The 25,989-nt window shown below is 38.7% G+C and overlaps 1 protein-coding gene and 2 non-coding genes across 3 annotated transcripts in view; all 3 read left to right on the forward strand.

Annotated features, from left to right (window-relative positions):
* The window catches only part of LOC109621337 (NADPH oxidase 5), a 411,936-nt gene that overhangs the window by 196,943 nt on the left and 189,004 nt on the right, over positions 1-25,989 (forward strand). The gene's annotated exons all lie outside the window — the stretch shown is intronic.
* On the forward strand, positions 22,695-22,766 carry Trnaq-uug (transfer RNA glutamine (anticodon UUG)). The gene has a single exon. It is a non-coding gene; the product is annotated as a tRNA-Gln (tRNA).
* On the forward strand, positions 23,087-23,158 carry Trnac-gca (transfer RNA cysteine (anticodon GCA)). The gene has a single exon. It is a non-coding gene; the product is annotated as a tRNA-Cys (tRNA).

The following is a 25,989-nucleotide window of genomic DNA, read 5'->3' on the forward strand; positions in this document are numbered from 1 at the left end:
CGTGATGGAAGCATGAGGTAGGAACTTGTGAGGACCAGAGCTATGTTGGACGCTCTCCTTATCGACTCACCGTTTTGAAGCCCTCTCCAACGGTGTGAGTAGGACAAAATTGACTAATAGGTGAACATTAGGGTTGATGTTGATGCTGTAAGAGTCCAAGCGATATCATGTTTGGTATTATTGTAAGTAAATATATCACTAGCGTGCACATCCTTTTTATTTTTTTCCCACTAGTTATCCTAGATAAACACGAGAACGAGCGGGATGAAAGAGAGGGCAATTGTAGAAAATATATACCCAAACAACTTTGTAGAAGACCGCAAAGTAATAAGACGCCTGTGAAAAATGTATACCCTAGGTTAAGCGAGGCGTAACATTTTTGTTGTTTTCCCAATACATGTAAGGGAATAACATCAATAATGAAATCTCTTGATATTTTCACAGACGTTGGAAATCTTTGCAGTTTTCGGCAAAGTTGTTTTTTTTTTCACAAATTCTGATATTTCATAATAGTGACCACCGTAGCTTAGTAGACATAATCCTAGGAATTTTAATAATTTGCTTGAATTATAAATCTTTAGTGAGATATGAATAAGAATCCAGTCAAATATGTGACAGATATGCGATCATAGGTAGTGCATCCAGCAATTTAAAGTGGAACATCTGACAAAAATATTACTGCTGAAAATCTAAGCCAAGTTCATGGGAGGCACATTCTAGAGAAAATGGGAATTTTACAGGTAGTCACGTAGAAGCATCGAAAGAAAATTTCGATAAATATTGTCGAAATCTTTGGATAACTTCAACCCTCCTTGTTCATTAGGGTAATTTTTGACCCAAACCGTACCGTCAGCTAGCTGTTCCCAAAGTGATGCATTAGGTAGGTTAAGTATGTAGACTAGAGTGGGTCAACGTTGTATGGAAAAACTTTAAATTTGATCGTATCAACCCGAAACAAAACTTTTTCAACCTATTTTAGCGTCCAAAACAACTGTGCAAAATTCGGGAGCGATTGGTTACGTCCCCGTATTCCGCATTGCGATTGAAATTTGTATGGAAGTTAGTATGGGAAAACGTACTTTTTTTTTGCATTGCAATTGAATTCTTTTGTCTAATACCATGTAACTGATGACGTTAAAGTATAGCCTAGGATATGCCGAAGACCGCAAAGTGATCCGATGCTTGTGAAAAAAGTTATTCGTCTGGTAACTTAGGCCCAAAATTGAGATTTTATTATTGATGTTATTCCTTTACATGTTAAATGTTAAGCACCACTGGGCAATCTGTACGTTATAACTTTTTTCACAAGTGTCGGATCACTTTGCGGTCTTCGGCAAAGTTTTTCAGCATATCCTAGGCTATACTTTAACGTCATTGGTTAGATCGTTTTAGACGAAAAATTTCAATTTATGAGAAAAATGCAAAAAAGCGCGTTTTCCCATACTAAATTCCATACAAATTTCAATCACAAAGCGGAATACGGGGAAGCAACGAATCGCTCCCAAATTTTGCACAGTTGCTTTGAACGCTAAAATGAATCGAAAGAGCTTTGTTCTGAAAAATCGACTTTGTTGACCCAGTCTAATGTAGACGTTTTGTGGTATCCCTGGTTTTGATTTTTTTATGAAGGATGACAAAAGTTACCCGCATAACTACACAGATAAAAATAATGAGGTTTACACGTCATGTAAACTTAATTTTAGTCATGTAAACTTAGTGTTATGATGGTTTACATGATATATCATGTAAATTTGTGTCATGTAAACTCTCAGAGTCATGCTGAATTACATGATATATAATGGAAGTTAACATGATATTTCATGAACTTTACATGATATATCATGAAAACCTCTGCGATATGGCACGCTCCAATTATCTGCATCATATGTCACAGAATTTTACGCTCTTTTTTCGATCTGTTTATGGGAAGGCCTGTACTACCCAAAATAAAATCATTCGTAGGACATGTCCTACTCATCTCTAAAACCACTGACTGAAATTGGATCCTATTGGTCGGAGGTTCGAGTGTAATAATGAAGAACTAACTCTAATGACATCAATTAGAACATTATCTGCATTCCGAACATAGGACATGACAGCACTTCAACATTAACTTATCGATCTATGACTACGACTTTAATTATACATATTAGCTGCTCCACAAGACCGGAGCCTAATATTTGAAAACTCGCCAGCCACGAATCAAACAAATGTATCAGCTATCGGCGATCTTTTCCATTTCGTCGCTCATATCTTAATTTCAGCTCACGCACGCACGCTCGCTATAGGTGATCTTGCAGATTAAAACCCGCACACAATCCGCCCTTATGCCCGCGTTGCCAAAATGGACCAAACAAACCACACCCACCCGCACTCGGGTGGTGGCGAGATAATCACTATAATAATATCAATTCGACCTAAGCGCGAACCCCGCATACGGGTCCGGTGCACCGGATCGTGTTTTCTGTTTTGCAGTTAGTTGCCGAGCAATAATTAACCTAGACTGACCTGACGACCACCTAGGTATAATAACGTGGTTTTGGCACAGGCCCCTGGGGTGTGTATTCTGCGTTAGGAGAGTCAAGGCCGTTTCCGAGGAGGAATTCGTTTAATAATGACTGTTAGGTGGAACTGTAGCTCATGGCTTTGAGTCCGGAACCTGTGTGTCCTGGTATTTCCTCATTTTTAGAAACAGAAGATTAGTCAGATTAACATTTTAAGTAGCGATTGAATTACAAGATTTCGATCCATCAAGCATAGCACGAATTTAGTTTTTTCGGCAAAACGTGTTACCCAAAATATACCCAAAGTCACCCAAAGTTAACTTCCATTCTGCAAGATTTCCATCCGTAATTGGATTTCGCCCATTGTCAATTAGCATCAATCCCACCCAATTCCGATTACATGCATGTCACAGTCCCACGCTAAATCCCATCGCGACTAGATTATGCAATGGTTTGGAGCCGCAGCAAGCAGGCTCTTGAAACAGGTGGGTTCCAGTTCTACCTAGTGGTCCACGACTCGCTCCCCACAGACGACTGGTTGAAAGAGATAAGCGCATGCATAATGACAAACGATTATACGCCCTTTTCCTCTCGCCATCGGCCGGCTCCCCCGGCCCAGAGGACCAAAACGGCGATAGACGTTTGACGATAAGCGCGTGAAAACGAGCATTTATATTGGAGCTCACTTCCCGCTTGCAAGTCAAAGCATTTTGCGAGCGGCCCTACACGGCCGCTTGGTTGGTACATATATCGTCTATCGTCGCGTTGTCCAAGAAGGATCTAGACCGGTCCGGCTGATACCGCCGCTGGCTAGACTCGGCTCTCGCGGTCTAATCACTTTAATTGAACATTCGCTGATAAATCGACCACCGACCGTGTGAGACCGAATAGCATAATTGATCATATGGATAGATTTTTGCATATATGCAACCGCAACGCCTAGGACTGGACCGGGCAGCGTCTCGACAAGATCTGTGAAGGTGGTCTAATCTGCCGGGACCGTGCAAGAATTACGTACTACTTATGATAAATTTAGATATTTTTAAATGGCTGACACTGAGGAAAATTAAAACTGATAGTCGAAATACGCGTATTTGTCAAAAGGATAAGCATTAGAGGGTGGAATTGAAAGGTACAAATCTGATAGCACTCATTCGGGTATTCTGCTATATAGGGTTTGAAAAGTTCGTACAACATATATAATATATCCTTTTATACAGGTTTATTATGTTCTAACATGATCGGATGAGTGGTAGGGTTTTTGTCGATTTCCCGTCATACTAAGAATCAACCAATAATGATCGAATTTGTTTTTGCCCCTCGCTTAACGCCTCATGGCCAATTCAGTATCAATTCCTAGTTTATAAATTAGCTTCTATATCTTGTAAAAATGTATTGTAAGAGAACTACAACATCCTTGAAATAAAATTTGAAACTCTAATTATGTTTGCGGCTAGACCACGTCTATTTTGGGCACAAGTTAAATTACATTCCCGGCACGCCTTCTACGTGACACTCTGGTACATTAGATGGTCAAAACTTATGATTTGACCGTAGGTGTTTATTCTAAAAGTTGGTCAAATTCGTCACAATCCAAATCAAATCGTGTACTATTGAGCAGATAACTTTTGAATTGTATGCTAGATGATGTAGCTTTAGAATAACGACCAAAATATTTCAGTTAATATTTTTGCCCACCAGATCGTACCTACACGCCATCACAGTGCAACTAAAAAAATCTTTCTCTGTGGTTGTGAAATATGATGTTTCGTATGAAGAGAATCCACGCACACTTTGGCTAGGCGAAGACAACTGTAAACAAACATTTTATCGATGGGAAAAGCGATTGATTTGATTAATTGAACAGTTTTTACTGCATTCTGTAGCAGTGAAATCCAACTTTGAAGTGCAACAGAGCTTTTTTGGAGTGTAAATTGAAAGTTGGTCCAACAAGCGAATCTGACAAAGTGAAGATTGAACGGTGATGATGAACAACTCGGCTAGGTGCTGTTTTGGCGCGGTTGCCTTAGGCATATGAAAAACGATAAGTAAAACTGAAACGTGCATAATTATTCGATTCCCAGGGGGTGGTTATTTATAGTCTACAGTTCTTTTTGCTTTCATCTGATGAGCCATTGGCAAAGGTAAGTTGGAATGTCTGTAATTATCGACTATTTTATGTCGGGTATGACGGAAATTAGCGCATATGACGAACTAGATTTCTATCCTATGCAATTCAAGTAGTTCAAATGCGGCTTCAATGACTTCAGTGAGATATAGGAGGAAAACTTGGTCTCAGGCTCAGCAAAGCATTTATGTTACGATTACATCACCCCGTTTTCAAAAATGTATTAAAATACTATACAAATTCTACACACGTTGCCACTATTTCAAACGTTGCAAAGCGCACCTCTAATAACCATATTGGAGAAGATGGGGAAGATTTTCCGTCAAATGTAATAGAAAATTAATGAAAAATGATAGTCTGGCGAAGGGGCCAGGGTGCAGGGATGGGAACACTCACTTGTTAAGATTTATACTCACTTGCTGTTTTCTCAGCTCAGAAGCGTACAATCAAGAAACGATTTATGGACGACTTTTCCCTTGTGGTTTTGTCTAAAAGTTTGCCGAATACAGTAAGGGTCACACACACACATATCGAAGTCGTGACAGAGCTGTGAAAGCGACTCTTCACGAGGTGAGTGTAATTTACATTCACCTTGTGCAGAGTTATCTTTGTAGCTCCTTCACGACTTCGGTATGCGTGCGCGACCCTTGCTCTATTCGGAAAACATCTAGACAAAACTACAAGGCAAAAGTCGTCCATACTTCGTTTCTTGATAGCCAGGGATAGGGTGCGACTCAAAACTCTTTGCGTGCCGCACACTCTGCTACGAGACAGCACAACAAACGAGAAGGAGACGAGTACGCGCAATCGGTTGTGTGTTGCTCGCTTAGGCTGTGACCATAGTGGGTAAGGTGAGATGCGATCGGATGCGATAAGTTATGAGATGAGAAGAGGGATGTTTGATAGGCCATAGTGCATGAGGTTTTCAATGAGGGTGCGCATGTTGTTTTCACATCCTTTTTCGCCTATTTCGTGCGCATCAACGACTCGCGTGATTTGATCGATGAAGTCGCTTGTATGTTGAAGCGCTTCTTTGGATGTGGGTATAGTGAAATGATTGTTTCATCTATAAGAGCGGAAAGATAAAATGCACCCGCTTTTTGATTTGCGCGGGTCGTTTTTTTTTTTTGCTATAACTTAGTCAGTTTTGATCCTGTTGCAATAGCGAAAACCGACTAGTTCAAAAAAAATCTGGTGTAACTGTACAAGATTGAGATTATTGAATTAATTATTTGAGAAAAGAATGTATAACATGTAATCATATCCGCGTGAGCGATGTCTTTATGCATACACATATTTTTACTTTCCGGATTGAGCTATCTGAGTGTTGATTTCAATTCAAATCAATATGAGACTGTTATACTGATTTTCGGCATTAAAACATTACTTGATTGTGCTACCCTCAGCAAAAAGAAACAAAAATTCGGCAAGGGTATAGGTTTTTTATTACAAAATTTTCGGCGATATCTACGAGAAAAGATGTCTCTAATAAGTACACAATATTCGTCATAAGGACTGTATCGTTAATTATGAGTACATCTCTGAGGCCCTGTATTAAAAAGACTAAGTCTTATTTTGACAACTGCTGTGGGTTTATGTGTTGCTAGCGTTGTAAACAAAAGATAACCTTCATTAAAAGTTAAAATTTTTCCTCAATTGGAGCAACGCGAGTGTTTACGGATGAGAAGCGAAAATCGATTGTGATCAGGTACTGCTATGAAAAATGATTATCGCTAAGAAAATTAGCAAAAGTTGGAGGTGTTAGCGTTTTTTCTGTCCGAAATGCTGTCAAACGATTCGGTATGCATAACACACTGATAAACTCACCCGGACGCGACAGAAAACCAGGTGCGTCCAAGTCAAATTTGGACAGCAAAATTTGCAAAATCTTCAAAAGAAAAAAGGAGGTATTCATCATAGATTGCGCAAAAAAGTGTGGAACGACTATTGGTATGGTTCAGCGCTCCAAGGAGCGTAATTCCCTGAAGACTTACCCAAAACAGAAATGTCCAAAAAACAGTCAAATTCTGGCGGATTATGTGAAAACTCGGGCTCGGAAACTGTACGACGATGTTTTGAGCAAAAATTACATGTGCATAATCATGGATGATGAAACGTATGTCATATTGGACAACAAGGCACTTTCAGGGGCACAGTTTTTCACTGTGAAGCGTGGCACTGATGTTCCGAATTCGGAGAAATCGAAGAAAAACTGGGCCAACCCAAGCAAAACCATCGACGGAACGGTTGTCCAAAACCTTATGTTGACGGCGTAGGTCTCTGACCCACTTGCGCTCAACGAGTGAGAAGAGAATCTCATTTCCGCACCGCGACTTCGCGTGACCGGTCAATAGAGTTTGGATATGTTGTTGATGTTCACATCGGGGTATTGTATTCATTCAATAAAAAAGCTTCGACGCAATCCAATGTCGAATTAGAAGTCAAGTAATAAGTCATTTACGAGTATTTAATTAGATTAAGTGTTTAGAGGGTGCCGCTAATTTGCAATACCGTAAGTTATAATAATAGAAAAATCTTTGATAGTGGAATTGTCATCAAAACCTTTCTATCTATGTAGGTTGCCGTAGACGATTGTCGGAAAGTGAGAGTAGCTCGAGGTTTGGTTTGGTTGAAACAGGGTGGACCAAGTGTAGCAAACTGTAAGTAGAAACTAATAGAGATTAATAGAAGGAAATAATTGAGAAATCATAATACGTTTTCTAGAGTCAGAGCTAGTGCAGAGTTAATTGATCAAATATTGTCGTGCGAGTTAGGAAAGACTTGTGAGTTAGGAAAGACTTGTGAGTGAATTGTATAATAATTGAATTACCAACTGTTTACTGAAGTCAAAATTATATTTCTAGTTTGAGCTGCACGTAAAATGTCTGCTACAAAAAATAGTTATTTTCTATTCCGAACCTTATGAAGAACACCAAGAAGAAGGTGCGAGAGCTGGCAAGATCCACAAAAAAATAAATATAAAATGTAATAGAATTTAATTTACAAAATAAATAAAACATTTTCAGATACAGCAATTTTCAGGCGTACTCATAATCAACGATACAGTCCTTATATTAGGTAAAAGAGTATCAATCGAAATTGATGTCACACTATTTTCGTTAAGGGATCTAGTTTTGCCTGACAAAGAAAAAAGCAGAACTTTTCAATCAGAATCCTTTTAGCAATTAAGTTGAATAGCATAAAACCTTAAACATTCTAACTTGCACATGAATAACATGCACTAGACAAACGACCATATCAAACATTGATCACTTGATTCAAATCCCGAACAGAGAAAATAAAATGTTTTCTTATACGCATATAATAACAAAATTATGCTGTAAAAAACTTACACGATTTGATGGAATACTATTTTATATGCAATGAAATATGTTATTTTACATAGTGATCGATAGACAATATGATAAATTTTTATTACGTCCGGTCCATCATAATGCATGTCATGTAAAAAGGCATTGAGTTATGTTTAAAAACAACAACATATTAACGCATTTTATATTACCTACTAGCATTCCCACCCAACACATTTAATCCGCATTGCTTTACATACACAACGAGCGCAATCATAAAATCCATACCCGACAAGCATTCTCTTGCGTTCTCTTGCGAGCACATGCGTCGAAGCAGCTCCATCGCATCTCCGCACTCATCGCAACTCATCTACTATGTGCGGTTCATGCGTTCTGCATATAGTTTCCACAGAGTGTGCTTCGACGCTTATCCGATCTCTTATCTCTTTGCATCGCACCTCAGCCACTATGTGCTCAACGTTACTTTGCCGCGCGCTGGAGCTCTCCTGTCTCTCACGCTCTGTCGTATGCACTCTCTCGGTGCTTGTCTCCGTGCTTGGCACTTGGCTTGATACTACGCACGATTGGAAAAATTTCGAATCAAACGACCCATCACTTGTCAACCCTTGACAAGCTTAACAACTTTGCCGAAAACACAAACTCTTCAATCATTTTTTAATTGATTTTTTCTGTTTGGAGACAAGCGCAGTCCCAAGCACCGTGCATTACTCCCTGCGCCGTAGAGGTAGTGCTGCGGTTGTCTCTCGCACAATTATGAAAGCTCTCACTCATACGTCTCTTGTCTCTAGGCAAAACTGGAGACGAGTACTTGCGATTGTGTGAAGCACACGCTTTTTTCGCACCGCACGGTGCATGCCGCCAATCCCTGTTGATAGCACGGTTTTGAGCCCAGAAAACATCAAGTGAGTGTAACTCTTTGCAAGTGAGTGTTCCCATAATTGCCAGGGTGATAAAATTGGAACAATACTGTATTACAACACCGCCTTAGAACTTCTGAAACTCCTTTGGTATTTCCCCCTTTCCCTCTAAACAACCGAGAAAACCCCTCATCATTCTACAATTCCTAAAATTCTCTTTGGGACCTTTTTCCTCTTTCCTGAGTAGTCATTTCCACGCCGCCTTTGCCAGGTAAGTTGACCCCGCGCGATGTTGGGGTCAATATGACCCAGAGCTGCACGTTGAACGTGTACTACGTGTAAGCACTTCAGCTGATATCACGGAGGGAAATGGACGAGGACAATGGCGGCTGTTGTAATTTACTACTCGTGAATCACTCGGCACGGCAATGTGTTTCGCCCAACAGATACGACTTACCTCTCTGATTGTCTGCTGCTCCAAGTGTGACGATGAACCGACGATCGTTGCTGCAACTGATGTGCAGTGCTACCAACCTAGTGAGCTAGTGGTATTGTGTAACGGCGTTACACACTGTCAGCCGAGAGGGGTAGGAATATACTCATATTAAGGCTCGTGTATACGACACCTTACACTACGTTAGCGTGATGCATTTTTCCTAATATCCTACGAGGGCCAGCATTTCCTTCAAAAAATTCTCCAATAATGTCTTCTGATATATCTCTATCTTTGGTATTTCCTTTCAAACATTCCTACAGCGCACAGTGTTCGAAATCGATGATTTTACGATCAAAATTAAATAATTTTTTTTAGGTTGGTTCTAGAGGTTTGGCGTGTTCTACAAAGTTTGTCTGCATGTTAAAAGGCGTCTTTTGATAAAATGTAATAAATGATTAATCCCCCTAGAAGTGAGATAAAAAAAAATATTTTTTCGAAATATTTTTTTAGAGGTTTGACGTCTTCGACAAAGTTGTAGCCCATAATAAGAGAACAAAAATTGTAGAACATGTCAAAGCTCCATCTCTTACGGTTTTTGAGATATGGAACGTTTTGTGCGAAGTACCCCTAAAACTAGTTTTTTTAGTGTAGCTTCAACAGATAAAATCCTACAGTTTTATGACCTTCTACAAACTTGTTCAGAACGTCGAGTTACACATTTCTTTTGAAGATGTCAAGTCATTATAACTTAAAACAAAAAAGTTATAGGCAAAATTATCATATTTCGACACCAACATTTCAAAAGGGCGTAACTGCTTTTGGAATCATCACCTTCTTTTAAAGCTGTGGATTATGTGTTATGATTTCCATGTTTTTCACAACAAGTACCAGATGGGAAAAACTCTCCTCTTTCCGACAACCACAGTGGTTTGAGTGTAAGGGAGGCAGTACGACCTACAGCTTTGAAAGAAGGTATTACTTCCAAATGCAGTTACGCCCTTTTGAAATGTTGGTGCCGATTCAGCGCGCGCGCTGTTGCTAAAAGTACAACACTAACAAAAAACCTCGCTCATCGCATACAGCGCGAGCGCGATGCAGTTTCGGTTGCTTGATGGCGCGCGTTCTGAACGGTTAATACGAAATCATACCATAAATTTGTTTGATACCAAATAGTAAATACTGAAAATATGTGAACATGATTTTTTACTTAATAGCTAGTTTTTTGATTTTTTACTTAATAGCTAGTTTTTTATACAATATTTTTTAGCACAAGGCGTACATTCATGTAACGAGGCTTGCTCTAAAGGAGAAGGTTCCAACACAACCCTGTGAAAATTCTGTAGAAGCTTCTGGGTAATATTGATCGAAGTTTTTTTTTATTTCAACTCCTGTGAATTCAGAAGGAATTCTTGGAACAAACCACTGGAATGATCTTGCATTTTTTTAAATATGAGTTAATAGCTGAATTCTTACAACAATTCGTGTAGAAATTCTTAGATTTATCACGAAGAAACTGATCTCGAATGTCTTGACGAATTCTCAAGGAAATTGTTGGCACAATCCCGGGGCGATTCAGGAGTTTTCGGAAGAGTTTTTGTGGTCTTTTAAACTCTCAGGTGAGCATCACGGGAGATTTCAGAGGGTTTCAGGTGTGTTTCAACGGGTTTCTAGGCATTTAAGGGCGTTTAGCTTGATGCTCAGAGTTGCAGGTGAGTTTGACAGGGGCTTCAAGAGGCTTCAAGGCGTTTGAAGGCGTTTCAGGGGATTTAAAGAGAATTCAGAGGCGTTTTAAGGGGCTTCATAGGCTCTTAAGTGAGTTTCAGTTCGTTTGAAGAGATTTCAGAGACGAGTTGAATGAGAGTTTCAGGAGACTAAAGGGTTCCAAAAGTATTAGGCTTCATAGGCTCTCAGGTAAGTTACATGGGGTTTTCAAGGGATTTTTTTTTTAATTTTTATTTTTGTGTATTATTTCAAGGGATGTATGCTAAGCGTTTCAAGGCGTCTCAGAGGGTTTAAAGCTTCAAGGGATTTTGGACCAGCAATTTTAAGGGCATTTCAGAGGCATATCAATGCATTTCGAGGTATTTCCATGCGTTTCAAGGTTTTTCAAAAGGATGCAGCGGGTTAGGGTTCATCATAGGCTCTCAGGTTACGTTACAGATGAGTTACATGTGCATTACAAGGCGTTTCTAAGCGCTTCAAGAAGTTTCAGATGCATTTCAAAGCATTTCTAGGTGTTAGGAGACATTTCAGGTTCTCTGATGAGTTACATGGGCGTTTCAGGGGGTTTCAAAAGCGAAGTAAAGTGTTTCAAAACGTTTTAAGGCGTTTTATAGGGGTTTTAGGAGGCTCCACAGTCCACAGGCTCTCAGGTGTTTGTGGGTGTTTCAGGTGGTTTAAAAAGAGCTTCCACATTGATTGACTCAAGGAAGTTGATGAAGATTCTTTAACGGACATTGAACACACCTTAGTTGCATGAGATTGTGAAGAATTAGCTTAAGTTCAAATTCACAAATAAAAAGAAATGAAAAAAAAATCATTCAAGTACTCAAGTTTTGCATATGGATCCGACGACTAATGCTCAAGAAAGCTTTTAGAAAACCTTAATTAGTCCCCAACCACCTCATTTATTATGGGATTACAGAAATAGACGTGTGTGTCGAAAAACATTTCACATTTTATTCGGCGACGTATAATATAAAGTGAAGAAAGACAGCAGTGGCGGCGTAATCGGCGTATCTCTTTTAGATTTTTTATTCGTGAATTGCTATTGCTAGTCTTTAAAAAAAAGGCAACACACAGAAAAACTTGTTTTCTATGACCAAAGTACAAATTTTGCCTACCTTTTGCGAAAAATTTAACTGTAAAGAAATCAGGGAGTTTCTTGGAAATTGCCTCAGAATTGTCTCCAATACATAATACCGTTTTTTTAACAATAGTGAATGCTTTTACGAATTTCTCTAGAAATTCTACAAGATATTCTTCCAGGTGGTTCTTCAGATATTCTTCCAGTTTTTCTTGAAAAAAAAAAATCAATTCAAACAGATTGAAGAGGAGTTCCTCTAGCAACTACTTCAGATGTTTCATTCAAGATTCCAGTTTTTTAGCAATTCCCAAAGAGATCATTGCATGATATTTCCCATAGGATCATCTGGGTATTCATCTCAAAATTCCTTCAGAAATTCTATTTTTTTCTGAATTTTTTGTTGGAGCTGCTCGAGAGACTACTTGAAGTTTCTCAGTAAATCCCTCAAGGTTTTTTTTTAGAAATTCCTCTACAAAATTCTCTGGAGATTCTTCTAGAAGTTCCTTCCAGTGAGTTTCACAGAATATCCTCTTGGAATTTATTGAAACTTTTCTTTAGAGATCCTTTCAGAAGTTATTTCGAAGAGCTTTCAGAAATCCATTCAGAGGCTCTTCCAGGAATTCTTTCGGAAATCACATTTACTGCTGCTAAATTTTCCTTCTAAATCTTCTCTACGCTCGTTCGAGGGATAATTTCAGGCATTGCTTTAGGGATTTTTGTCCACTAGTCAGTCTTTTTGCAAGAAAATAAATATTTTCAAGAATTCATCCGAAAAAATACCATCTAGAGATTTCTTCAATTGCTCTCAAATTTTCTTGGAAGGACCCTTTGAAAAATCTAGAATTTCAGAATGAAGAATCCATGGAAAAATTTCTGAAGAAATCCCTTGCTGACATTCATAAAGAAATCCTTAACTACTGAGGGAGTCTCAAGAGATATTCCTGAAGAAATTTCCGAAGAAGTTCCCTGAGTCAGTGATGGAATTACTCTCATCATGAATCAATTCGCGAGTGTAAAGCCAACACAAGGCTTACTCACGATTCCGAGAGTAAACAGTGTGTGAGTTTATTGGCACCCGTCTGCTTCGTACGTAAGTAAAAGGCAAAACAAAAACAGAAATACTCATGAGTTTTTATTCGTCAAGAGCTAGTGGAGATGCAGGAAGTGCATGTTATTGTGGCTTTAATAGCAAATCCAGTGATTATCCAACAAAAACTAATTAATGCTTTATGCTTCATTGTTCCTGAAAAGCAGCATTGCCAGTCGTTATAATTGCGTTTTTCATGAAAATGCAAAAAACTCACGAAGCTTCGCGAATCACATGCGAGTGCTTGCCAGCTTCGTTTACTCACGAATAAAGAAGAGCGAGTATTATCGGGCCCCTGTTGTTCACGAGTAAAGTTTGTTTTGGTTTCTGTCTGCTCAATTGCAATCTTCATCATTTTCCATCTCTGCCCTGAGTTTCCTGGAGAAGGAATCCTTGGAGGTTTTTTTTTTTTAATATAAATCTTATGTCTAATTCCAGTTGAAATCCCTGTAAACAAAATCACTGGTACATTATTTGAAACAATACCTGGAAAATGACTTAAGGAATTCTAAAAGGAGTTTCTGAAAAAAATCCTGGAGTAATATCTGAAAAACCGCTTGGTGGAATTCTAATAATTATTTGTTATTAATTATTTAGAAAAAAAAATCCTAAAACAAAACCTTTCCAAAATTCATGGAGGACATTCCAAAATAATTCTCGGATAAATTCGTAAACGTATTTTTAGAGAATTTTCTGAATGAATGTCTAAACAAACACTTAAACTTCGGTAAAGCTTCCTAGAAAAATTTTATGAGAAATTGTCAAAAGAAGTTCAGTAGAATTTTCTAGGAATTATCACTGAAGGAATTCTAAAATTTTCTAACAAATCCTATTAGAAATTCCTTAGAGCATCCACGAAAGAAGTCCCGGAGAAATTTCTGGAGAAATATATGAAGGAATACCTTGCGAAACTCCTGAAGGAATCTCTGTATAAATTCCTTAATACATTCTTGGATACATTCCTGCTAAAATTTTTAAAACGATCCCTGATGAAATCCCTGAGTTCATGAAAAACTATCTGTACGCATTAACGAAGGAATTGCTGGATTTTTTTTTTTGAAGAAACCGCTGCACAGTGTTCGAAATCGATGATTTTACGATCAAAATTAAATAACTTTTTTTAGGTTGGTTCAAGAGGTTTGGCGTGTTCTACAAAGTTTTTCTGCATGTTAAAAGACGCGTTTTGATAAAATGTAATAAATGATTAATCCTCCTAGAAGTGAGATAAAACATTTATTTTTTCGAAATATTTTTTTAGAGGTTTGACGTCTTCGGCAAAGTTGTAGCCCATAATAAGAGAACAAAAATCAAAGAACATGTCAAAGCTCCATCTCTTACGGTTTTCGAGATATGGATCGTTTTGTGCGAAGTACCCCTAAAACTATTTTTTTTTTTCAGTATAGCTTCAACAAATAAAATCCTACAGTTTTGTGACCTTCTACAAACTTGTTCAGGACGTCGAATTACACATTTCTTCCAAAGATGTCAAGTCATTATATCTTAAAACAAAAAGTTATAGGCAAATTTATCATATTTTAAGGTGTACTTTCAACTTAAGTAACTATTTCCGGCGCAAAATGGCGCAGATGGCTCAGTCGGTAGTTGAAAGATTAGACTTTTTACTATCACTTGGGAGTGGAAACCCTCGTGGGCAATAGTGGGAAAGGTGGTTTAAATACACGAATACGGATTCCCGGATAAACTGATACGGTTGATCAAGGCGACGATGGATCGAGTGATGTGCGTAGTTCGAGTTCTTTCAAAGCTGTAGGTCGTACTGCCTCCCTTACACTCAAACCACTGTGGTTGTCGGAAAGAGGAGAGTTTTTCCCATCTGGTACTTGTTGTGAAAAACATGGAAATCATAACACATAATTCCATAGCTTCGAAGGTATTACTTCCAAATGCAGTTACGTCTTTTTGAAATGTTGGTGCCGATTTTAAGGTGTACTTTCACCTCAAGTAACTATTTCCGGCGCAAAATGGCGCAGATGGCTCAGTCGGTAGTTGAAAGATTAGACTTTTTACTATCACTTGGGTATGGAAACCCTCGTGGGCAATAGTGGGAAAGGTGGTTTAAATACATGACAAAAACTAATTATTTTGCCTGTAATACAAGAAAAATAAATAAAAAATTAGGAGCCCGCAGTAATTTTTACTGCATTGCGTTATTCCAGCAATATTTTACAACATTTTTGAGCATGATTTATTTATTTATTTACTTAAATAGCGACACTTTACACAAAAGTTGTATTCGTGTCGTTTTTGAGCATTGTTTTTACCAAACAGAATATTTTATTCATGATTTTGAATTCATATTGTTTACTATCAGATGGTCAGACAATTTCTGATAAAGTTACTTTAAAATTACCTGTTTGAATTTTTTTTGGGGCAATATTCAAGTTAAGCAGCGCTAGAAATAGGAAGAAGGAAATATTAAACAGTTCAAGATGTGCATCAAAACACATAGTAGATTTTTTTTTTTTGTTATTTTTTCATGTATTTATATTTATATTTGTTGTTTGACTTTTCAACTACGGAATCAGTATCGGAAAACATCAGGAGAAGTTTTGATTCGTCCGATAGCAGATTAACAGCTTCTTCGGTAATCCACGAGTTTGACTTACAACTGGGAAGCAATAGAAATATATCAGATATAAATCAATAAAATACAGGGGGTGCCGAGAAATAACGCGATAGTTTTTATTTTTTAATTTCAAACATGGTTTTTAATCTCTTGACGTTAACCAATTACATGTTACGTCCCATCGTCTGCATCATGAGTTAATTGAAGTACTTTTCATATTTTTAACAGTACTTTTCACAAAAATCAGGTTGAAAATAAAATTTTATATCAAATTGATCATTTGATATAAAAGATTAACATTATTTTCACCAGGAAATCGTCAAAATATGTATTAAAGAATGTAAAATTACAACTACCTTAATAAGAACTGCGAAGGTATTTATCAAAACGCATTTGATATTCTAACCACCGCAGCCATTTAGTTTTATGACTATTGAGTAGGTTGTCATTCATTTGGGCATAGATATGTTGTCATAAGTTTGAAGAAATTCAATACTTTTATTTAGAATTAGCTTTAGTTATAACTCGGTTTTTGCAAAAACGTTGTAAAATATTGCCGGAAGAAACACAGTGCAGTAAAAATTACTGTGGGCTTCTTAATTATTATTTTATTTTAAAATAATTAGTTTTTGTCATGTATTTAAACCACCTTTCCCACTATTGCCCACGAGGGTTTCCACTCCCAAGTGATAGTAAAAAGTCTAATCTTTCAACTACCGACTGAGCCATCTGCGCCATTTTGCGCCGGAAATAGTTACTTAAGTTGAAAGTACACCTTAAAATATAATAAATTTGCCTATAACTTTTTGTTTTAAGATATAATGACTTGACATCTTTGGAAGAAATGTGTAATTCGACGTCCTGAACAAGTTTGTAGAAGGTCACAAAACTGTAGGATTTTATTTGTTGAAGCTATACTGAAAAAAAATAGTTTTAGGGGTACTTCGCACAAAACGATCCATATCTCGAAAACCGTAAGAGATGGAGCTTTGACATGTTCTTTGATTTTTGTTCTCTTATTATGGGCTACAACTTTGCCGAAGACGTCAAACCTCTAAAAAAATATTTCGAAAAAATAAATGTTTTATCTCACTTCTAGGAGGATTAATCATTTATTACATTTTATCAAAACGCGTCTTTTAACATGCAGAAAAACTTTGTAGAACACGCCAAACCTCTTGAACCAACCTAAAAAAAGTTATTTAATTTTGATCGTAAAATCATCGATTTCGAACACTGTGCAGCGGTTTCTTCAAAAAAAAAATCCAGCAATTCCTTCGTTAATGCGTACAGATAGTTTTTCATGAACTCAGGGATTTCATCAGGGATCGTTTTGAAAATTTAAGCGGGAATGTATCCAAGAATGTATTAAGGAATTTATACAGAGATTCCTTCAGGAGTTTCGCAAGGTATTCCTTCATATATTTCTCCAGAAATTTCTCCGGGACTTCTTTCGTGGATGCTCTAAGGAATTTCTAATAGGATTTGTTAGAAAATTTTAGAATTCCTTCAGTGATAATTCCTAGAAAATTCTACTGAACTTCTTTTGACAATTTCTCATAAAATTTTTCTAGGAAGCTTTACCGAAGTTTAAGTGTTTGTTTAGACATTCATTCAGAAAATTCTCTAAAAATACGTTTACGAATTTATCCGAGAATTATTTTGGAATGTCCTCCATGAATTTTGGAAAGGTTTTGTTTTAGGATTTTTTTTTTTCTAAATAATTAATAACAAATAATTATTAGAATTCCACCAAGCGGTTTTTCAGATATTACTCCAGGATTTTTTTCAGAAACTCCTTTTAGAATTCCTTAAGTCATTTTCCAGGTATTGTTTCAAATAATGTACCAGTGATTTTGTTTACAGGGATTTCAACTGGAATTAGACATAAGATTTATATAAAAAAAAATCCTCCAAGGATTCCTTCTCCAGGAAACTCAGGGCAGAGATGGAAAATGATGAAGATTGCAATTGAGCAGACAGAAACCAAAACAAACTTTACTCGTGAACAACAGGGGCCCGATAATACTCGCTCTTCTTTATTCGTGAGTAAACGAAGCTGGCAAGCACTCGCATGTGATTCGCGAAGCTTCGTGAGTTTTTTGCATTTTCATGAAAAACGCCATTATAACGACTGGCAATGCTGCTTTTCAGGAACAATGAAGCATAAAGCATTAATTAGTTTTTGTTGGATAATCACTGGATTTGCTATTAAAGCCACAATAACACGCACTTCCTGCATCTCCACTAGCTCTTCACGAATAAAAACTCATGAGTATTTCTGTTTTTGTTTTGCCTTTTACTTACGAATACGAAGCAGACGGGTGCCAATAAACTCACACACTGTTTACTCTCGGAATCGTGAGTAAGCCTTGTGTTGGCTTTACACTCGCGAATTGATTCATGATGAGAGTAATTCCATCACTGACTCAGGGAACTTCTTCGGAAATTTCTTCAGGAATATCTCTTGAGACTCCCTCAGTAGTTTAAGGATTTCTTTATGAATGTCAGCAAGGGATTTCTTCAGAAATTTTTCCATGGATTCTTCATTCTGAAATTCTAGATTTTTCAAAGGGTCCTTCCAAGAAAATTTGAGAGCAATTGAAGAAATCTCTAGATAGTATTTTTTCGGATGAATTCTTGAAAATATTTATTTTCTTGCAAAAAGACTGACTAGTGGACAAAAATCCCTAAAGCAATGCCTGAAATTATCCCTTGAACGAGCGTAGAGAAGATTTAGAAGGAAAATTTAGCAGCAGTAAATGTGATTTCCGAAAGAATTCCTGGAAGAGCCTCTGAATGGATTTCTGAAAGCTCTTCGAAATAACTTCTGAAAGGATCTCTAAAGAAAAGTTTCAATAAATTCCAAGAGGATATTCTGTGAAACTCATTGGAAGGAACTTCTAGAAGAATCTCCAGAGAATTTTGTAGAGGAATTTCTAAAAAAAAACCTTGAGGGATTTACTGAGAAACTTCAAGTAGTCTCTCGAGCAGCTCCAACAAAAAATTCAGAAAAAAATAGAATTTCTGAAGGAATTTTGAGATGAATACCCAGATGATCCTATGGGAAATATCATGCAATGATCTCTTTGGGAATTGCTAAAAAACTGGAATCTTGAATGAAACATCTGAAGTAGTTGCTAGAGGAACTCCTCTTCAATCTGTTTGAATTGATTTTTTTTTCAAGAAAAACTGGAAGAATATCTGAAGAACCACCTGGAAGAATATCTTGTAGAATTTCTAGAGAAATTCGTAAAAGCATTCACTATTGTTAAAAAAACGGTATTATGTATTGGAGACAATTCTGAGGCAATTTCCAAGAAACTCCCTGATTTCTTTACAGTTAAATTTTTCGCAAAAGGTAGGCAAAATTTGTACTTTGGTCATAGAAAACAAGTTTTTCTGTGTGTTGCCTTTTTTTTTAAAGACTAGCAATAGCAATTCACGAATAAAAAATCTAAAAGAGATACGCCGATTACGCCGCCACTGCTGTCTTTCTTCACTTTATATTATACGTCGCCGAATAAAATGTGAAATGTTTTTCGACGCACACGTCTATTTCTGTAATCCCATAATAAATGAGGTGGTTGGGGACTAATTAAGGTTTTCTAAAAGCTTTCTTGAGCATTAGTCGTCGGATCCATATGCAAAACTTGAGTACTTGAATGATTTTTTTTTCATTTCTTTTTATTTGTGAATTTGAACTTAAGCTAATTCTTCACAATCTCATGCAACTAAGGTGTGTTCAATGTCCGTTAAAGAATCTTCATCAACTTCCTTGAGTCAATCAATGTGGAAGCTCTTTTTAAACCACCTGAAACACCCACAAACACCTGAGAGCCTGTGGACTGTGGAGCCTCCTAAAACCCCTATAAAACGCCTTAAAACGTTTTGAAACACTTTACTTCGCTTTTGAAACCCCCTGAAACGCCCATGTAACTCATCAGAGAACCTGAAATGTCTCCTAACACCTAGAAATGCTTTGAAATGCATCTGAAACTTCTTGAAGCGCTTAGAAACGCCTTGTAATGCACATGTAACTCATCTGTAACGTAACCTGAGAGCCTATGATGAACCCTAACCCGCTGCATCCTTTTGAAAAACCTTGAAACGCATGGAAATACCTCGAAATGCATTGATATGCCTCTGAAATGCCCTTAAAATTGCTGGTCCAAAATCCCTTGAAGCTTTAAACCCTCTGAGACGCCTTGAAACGCTTAGCATACATCCCTTGAAATAATACACAAAAATAAAAATTAAAAAAAAAATCCCTTGAAAACCCCATGTAACTTACCTGAGAGCCTATGAAGCCTAATACCTTTGGAACCCTTTAGTCTCCTGAAACTCTCATTCAACTCGTCTCTGAAATCTCTTCAAACGAACTGAAACTCACTTAAGAGCCTATGAAGCCCCTTAAAACGCCTCTGAATTCTCTTTAAATCCCCTGAAACGCCTTCAAACGCCTTGGAGCCTCTTGAAGCCCCTGTCAAACTCACCTGCAACTCTGAGCATCAAGCTAAACGCCCTTAAATGCCTAGAAACCCGTTGAAACACACCTGAAACCCTCTGAAATCTCCCGTGATGCTCACCTGAGAGTTTAAAAGACCACAAAAACTCTTCCGAAAACTCCTGAATCGCCCCGGGATTGTGCCAACAATTTCCTTGAGAATTCGTCAAGACATTCGAGATCAGTTTCTTCGTGATAAATCTAAGAATTTCTACACGAATTGTTGTAAGAATTCAGCTATTAACTCATATTTAAAAAAATGCAAGATCATTCCAGTGGTTTGTTCCAAGAATTCCTTCTGAATTCACAGGAGTTGAAATAAAAAAAAACTTCGATCAATATTACCCAGAAGCTTCTACAGAATTTTCACAGGGTTGTGTTGGAACCTTCTCCTTTAGAGCAAGCCTCGTTACATGAATGTACGCCTTGTGCTAAAAAATATTGTATAAAAAACTAGCTATTAAGTAAAAAATCAAAAAACTAGCTATTAAGTAAAAAATCATGTTCACATATTTTCAGTATTTACTATTTGGTATCAAACAAATTTATGGTATGATTTCGTATTAACCGTTCAGAACGCGCGCCATCAAGCAACCGAAACTGCATCGCGCTCGCGCTGTATGCGATGAGCGAGGTTTTTTGTTAGTGTTGTACTTTTTGCAACAGCGCGCGCGCTGAAGGGTTAATTTCAAAACCGTGAAGTCATGTTCGCACAATAGACAGTTACAGTTAAACAAAACATTAAACAAAGAACGGTATCATTTTAGGCCAAACATTTCAATAGGTCCTATCTGCATTTGAGAGGCTCTCTTTGTTCACTTTCTCTTTCAATTATTGCAATGTAATGGTACACTTTTCAACTACTTTTGCAGTACAAATCAAAAGACGATTGTTTTGACCATCGTTCAATGCAAGGAGACAATCATAATGCAAATAAACAACTGAGAAATAAACGAAAGAGAGGGAAACCAAAAAGAGCTTTTCTTCTGCAGATAGGGCCTTTAGACATGTTTGGCCTGATTTTTTTTCCTTGAGAAAGCTTTAACCGCCTCACAATCAGACTGCTTAATCCTTTATCAATAAGTTTGTATTTGAATTTGCACACTGTAACAAAACATTAGTTTACTTAGTGAAGATATTTGAATAAAGGGTATGTGTGCCATTAGTAATCTCACGCTCCCAAATTCATCCTATTCGTAAACAAGCGATTATGGTACCGATGATTCCGTTATTTTTTTGTTTTTGCTCTCTTCTAACACAAAATACTAAAATAAGAAACTAAATAAACAAAGCTTTAATCCTTTGTTTTTCGTAGGATGAAAACGGAAGCCATATACTTAATAAGGGAGCCCTATTTCTTTTGAAAAAAGAAACGGCAACTATACTCAATTGCTTTCTCTCACTGGATCGTCTGTTGTGAACCATCCCTTTTCCAGTAGGTCTAGCGCAGGACACTTGCACAACTCAGTGCCGCATTTTAAATTGCGCTTGTTGTTCACTTTGTTTGTTTGGTTAGAGAGAGCCCAAGAGACCAACGAAGCGAAGCTGGATGCGTTGCATATACCTGACCAGCCCCAGACCTTAACGTGACTCGATTAAAGTGCCTTTTTGCACCTCTCGCTAGCCCGGCCGTAGCCCGAAGATGACACGCTCATTTTTCACTCGGACACAACTAGCAGCCACGCTTGTGTATGTAGGTACGGTGCGTTTAGCTTAAGATCAATGAACTCGGCCGAACGGTTCGACACCTGCTAGCGAGGCGACTATACGATCGCGCGCTAAACGTGCGTGGAGCTCGGAAAAGGGTCATTTCTTATCTAGCTCCTCTCGGTGTGGTGCTCTGGCTGATAGACCACGACGACGAGATCTAGACCGCAAGAGCACATTGAACCATGCGACGCGGCAGCGTTGCGTATACTTCTAGGTCGGTACCTAGGTACTGATAAGTATTGGCGGCGGTGGCGTCTTAGTCTAGCCTACACACAGAGAGATTGCACAGCAAACCCTCGGGGCAAAGTAGTTGGACCGTTGACGTCGCGTCGTCGTCGTAATAAAACAAGATTAAAATCAGAGAGTTTTTAATTGCAAAAACTAGTCGCACCAGTTTTGTCACTTTGTCAAATGCACCTGTTCCGTTCCGATCCGATCCTAAAAGAGGTGGTCTCGATCGTTGTTGCTCGCTGGCCGATAGGTTAGAGAAGGGGTTGTTCGATCGGCAGCGATTGCACGCGTCCAATCGCTTCAGAAACAACGCAAACTCATTAAATCACTTTGCAAGACCTATATAAATTGGAGTTTTATGCGATCTTGATTAAAGTTCGGATTTGAAGCAGAGTTAGTTGCGATAAAAGTAAGGAATGTCGAATAATTAATTAGGGCAATGCATGATAATTTGTTTTGATGTTTTGTTTTTTGCATGCAAAGCGCTCAGCACCTTTGATGCAAACACAGGTTTCATGGTGTAACGGTTAGCACTCAGGACTTTGAATCCTGCGATCCGAGTTCAAATCTCGGTGGAACCTCATTTTTTGTTTTTGTTTTGAAATTTTACTGTTATGTTATTATTGATCGTAGAATTCATAAATTCTTCATTACATCAATAAGCCTAATCTAAAAATGTTCCAGGTCATTTGACATATCACATACATCCAAGATGTAGACAAAAACTACCTTGTTTTGTGTCGACAATGTGGTCAACTTATTCTTGAATATATTAGATCTGAGAATCGTTAACCTTTTTAAAAGGTTAGGTTTATTGGGGTAAGGAAGAATGATTGCTGAATGTTTTTTGGTTGAGCTATGTTCGCTTCCTGTTATTAAAGTCTCAACGATTTATCAAAATGGGGGTATAGCTCAGTGGTAGAGCATTCGACTGCAGATCGAGAGGTCCCCGGTTCAAACCCGGGTGCCCCCTCGCATTACTTTTTATGTTGCACGCTATGTCTGAACCAGCAGATTAAAAAAAAATCAAATGTACATTGGGTTTCTTTCCATCAAACATCGAGTATTCGAGCTATATTTTCATGTGAAGGAAGTTTCAAAATATTCTATCGGTGAAAATTTTTTCCATACATTTTGTATGGAAGAGAAATTGGCCGATAATGAGAATTTCATGCAAATTTGTATGAAAAACTGCTAAAAAGATGAAAAAATCAAAATATCCCCGATGAAATATTTTAGAAGTTTCTGCATATGATAATATAGCATGAATTCTGATAAACCCGATGTACATTCGATTTTTATAATCTGCTGGTTCAGACATAACATGTGTTGTTCATGGGTTCACCGACCGATTGTACTGTTGAACATTGAGAAAAAACATTGAAGTCTACCCACACCATTCTTCCCTGAGTTCATCTGAAAAAGCAGATAACAATGCAATGCATTTGCTTACCACCGACTATGACGGGTACTACGTAATGCTATGAAGTACAATGAGTACAATGGAGTACTACATAACACCGCAGAATAGCACGAAGAAGAAGTATAGAGTGCCACGAAGGACTTCCTAGAGGAATCCCTGGAGAGCTCCCTGGCGGAATCACTGGAGGACTTCCTAGAGGAATTCCTTTAGGAAACCCTAGAGGACTTTCTAGAGGAATCCCTGGAGAACTTCCTAAAGGAATCCCTGAAGGACTTCTTAGAGCAATCCCTGGAGGACTTCCTAGAGGAATCCCTGGAGGACTTCCTAGAGCAAACCCTAGAGGACTTCCTAGAAGAATCCCTGGAAGACTTCCTAGAGGAATCCCTGGAGGACTTCTTGGAGCAATCTCTGGAGGACTTCCTAGAGGAATTCCTAGAGAAAACCCTAGAAGACTTCCTAGAGAAATCCCTGGAAGACTTCCTAAAGGAGTCCCTGGACGACATCCTAGAGGAATCCCTGGAGAACTTCTTAGAGGAATCCCTAGAAGACTTCCTAGAGGAATCCTTGGAAGGCTTCCTAGAGGAATCCCTGAGGGACTTCCTAGAGGAATCCCTGGAGGACTTCCTAGAGGAATCCCTGGAGGACTTCTTAGAGCAATTCCTGGAGGACTTCTTAGAGCAATCCCTGGAGGACTTCCTAGAGGAATTCCTAGAGGGAACCCTAGAGGACTTCCTAGAGGAATCCCTGGAGAACTTCCTAGAGGAATCCTTCTAAGAGCAATCCCTGGAGGACTTCCTAGAGGAATCCCTGGAGGACTTCCTAGAGCAAACCCTAGAGGACATCCTAGAGAAATCCCTGGAAGACTTCCTAGAGGAATCCCTGGAGGACTTCCTAGAGGAATCCCTGGAGGACTTCTTGGAGCAATCTCTGGAGGACTTCCAAGAGGAATTCCTAGAGAACACCCTAGAGGACTTCCTAGAGAAATCCCTGGAAGACTTCCTAAAGGAGTCCCTGGACGACTTCCTAGAGGAATCCCTGGAGAACTTCTTAGAGGAATCCCTGGAGGACTTCCTAGAGGAAACCCTAGAAGACTTCCTAGAGAAATTCCTAGAGGACTTCCTAGAGGAATCCCTGAGGGACTTCCTAGAGGAATCCCTGGAGGACTTCCTAGAGGAATCCCTGGAGGACTTCTTAGAGCAATCCCTGGAGGACTTCCTAGAGGAATTCCTAGAGGGAACCCTAGAGGACTTCCTAGAGGAATCCCTGGAGAACTTCCTAGAGGAATCCTTCTAAGAGCAATCCCTGGAGGACTTCCTAGAGGAATCCCTGAAGGACTTCCTAGAGGAATCCCTGGAGGACTTCCTAGAGGAATCCCTGAATCCCTGGAGGACTTCCTAGAGGAATCCCTGGAGGACTTCTAGAGGAATCCCTGGAGGACTTCCTAGAGGAATTCCTAGAGGAAACCCTAGAGGACTTCCTAGAGGAATCCCTGGAAGACTTCCTACAGGAATCCCTGGACGACTTCCTAGAGGAATCCCTGAAGAACTTCTTAGAGCAATCCCAGGAGGACTTCCTAGAGGAATCCCTAGAAGACTTCCTAGAGGAATTCCTAGAGGACTTCCTAGAGGACTTCCAAGAGGAATCCCTGGAGGACTTCCTAGAGGAATCCCTGGAGGACTTCCTAGAGCAATCCCTGGAGGACTTCTTAGAGCAATCCCTGGAGGACTTTCTAGAGGAATTCCTAGAGAAAACCCTAGAGGACTTCCTAGAGGAATCCCTGGAGAACTTCCTAGAGGAATCCCTGAAGGACTTCTAAGAGCAATCCCTGGAGGACGTCCTAGAGGAATCCCTGGAGAACTTCCTAGATGAATCCCTGAATCCCTGGAGGACTTTCTAGAGGAATCCCTGGAGGACTTCCTAGAGCAAACCCTAGAGGACTTCCTAGAGGAATCCTTGAAAGGCTTCCTAGAGGAATCTCTAGAGGACTTCTTCGAGGAATCCCTGGAGAACTTCTTAGAGCAATCCCTGGAGGACTTCCTAGAGGAAATTCTAGAGGACTTTCTAGAGGAATCCCTGGAAGACTTTCTAGAGGAATCCCTGGAGGACTTCCTAGAGCAAACCCTAGAGGACTTCCTAGAGGAATCCTTGAAAGGCTTCCTAGAGGAATCTCTAGAGGACTTCTTCGAGGAATCGCTGGAGAACTCCTTAGAGCAATCCCTGGAGGACTTCCTAGAGGAAATTCTAGAGGACTTTCTAGAGGAATCCCTGGAAGACTTTCTAGAGGAATCTCTGGAGGACTTCCTAGAGGAATCCCTAGAGGACCTCCTAGAGGAATTCCTAGAGGACTTCCTAGAGGACTTCCTAGAGGAATCCCTGGAGGA

This window comes from Aedes albopictus, chromosome 2 (assembly GCF_035046485.1).
Source record: "Aedes albopictus strain Foshan chromosome 2, AalbF5, whole genome shotgun sequence".
Classification (NCBI taxonomy): Eukaryota; Metazoa; Arthropoda; class Insecta; order Diptera; family Culicidae; genus Aedes; species Aedes albopictus.